Here is a 1,744-nt window from a genome sequence, read left to right as displayed (position 1 = left end):
GTCATACAATTTTCTTGCTGGCTCTCCTATCCGATATTTCAGCCCCCTGTCTGCTGTTCCTCATTAGTGGATCAGTCTCATTAACTTCACTCATTTTCTTGGTTCTGTAATACCCACAAAATATTTTCAGAATATTTATATCACTATCACCCAAAAGCCTTCCAAGAAGAGATCTTGATTTGGCTGTACTTTTATTTTAGTCAAAAATCAAAAGAATACTTTCAAACCTTGTTTGGAGTTCTGTAGTAAAGATACTTACACAGCGATGAAACCAAATAAAGAGCCCCAAAATAAACACTCCATGGTGCGGTCAATTGATGTTCAACAAAAAAGCCATGGCCCCTTAACATGAAAAGGACAAGCTTTTTTTTAGAAGAACAGTCCTGAGAAACCTAGATATGCCCACATGGAAGTAAAGTAAGTTGGACTCTTACTCTAAACAACATGGAAAAGTTAAAGGAAAATGGATTAGAGATTCAGACATAAGACCTAAAACTGCTAAGCAAGTAGAAGAAAATGTATGTGGGTAGCTTCGTGGTGCTGGGGGTTTGGAAAGAAAGATAGAGTTTTGTTTTGTTTTGTTTTGTTTTTAATTTGAAATGCATGGTGCAGCAAAGAACTGTATCAGCATAGTAAAAAGAAACTGAATCTGAGATGTATTTGCTTACTGTAGATTTGATAAAAGAGTAATAATGTAATATAGAGAAAATTCTTACAACAAAATGACCCAATTAAAATCTAAAAAGGGTCCCTTCGGAAAAGCTTTGTGGTATCAGAGACCTCATACCTCTTGACCCCTCCTCTTCCCACTCAGAATTCCCTCAAAATACCCCCATGAACTCACAGACTGTTGTGACTCCTGGCCACCACTGCTTCATATACCCTTGGGACATGACCTTGAGGTGGGAGAAAATGGCAACACCTAGCAGAGTGAGGGTCACTTCAGCCAGTCTATGCATCAGCACTGATTGTCTCCGCCATCACATTTCGTATAAGACATACCCAAGCAAAGGCCAGCCACCCTGCGAACACCAAACACAGATACAAATGTTGGCTCAGCTCAGAAGTGCCAGAACTCAATGAAAATGTAGGAACCCACTTACAAAGCAACTTTTAGGTGCTAGAGCCTAAGTCAAAAGTAGAGTTTGATTTGAAGCCAAAGCTAATAGCCAATTCAAGGAAGCACCCACCACCATCATATTCTGAGCCAGAGCCTGAACAAGATTCAGATCCTGAGTTGGATACAGTCAGAGGCAGACTCAGAGCAGAGACACACACTAGTCTAGAATATGTTTCAGCGATACATAAGACAGGAAGGAGCCCGCCCGATGGAAAGACAGACTTCTAGGACTCAGGAAAGAAATGTGAGAGATAACAGACAAAACCCTGCAATCAAGGCAATCTACCTCTAGACCTATGAACAGCATCTAATATTGTAGTCAATAATTTTCTCTCGGGGGAGGGAGGACCTAGGGATAGAAGTTGGTAGCCTGAACTATAGGAAAGTAACAGCTCTATCATACTACAGCATAGTCCCTCCAGAATTCAACAAACATTCTAACTGAAGAACAGTAACCTTAAAAAACTGACAATGTTTGAACTCCTGATGCCCAAGTCCTAGTGCAAAAGCACAGGTAACATGAAAAACATAACAATTTATCTCCTCCAAAACTACTAGTCTAAGGAGCAATGAGAGAGAGAGGAAGCAGTTTTACTGGGACAGTAATAGAGAGGTTCCAGAGAG

Source organism: Psammomys obesus, unplaced genomic scaffold (genome assembly GCF_907164565.1).
Source record: "Psammomys obesus unplaced genomic scaffold, mPsaObe1.curated_primary_1811, whole genome shotgun sequence".
Lineage (NCBI taxonomy): Eukaryota > Metazoa > Chordata > Mammalia > Rodentia > Muridae > Psammomys > Psammomys obesus.
The sequence above is the reverse complement of the archived record's forward strand: the minus strand, read 5'-3'. Positions refer to the sequence as shown.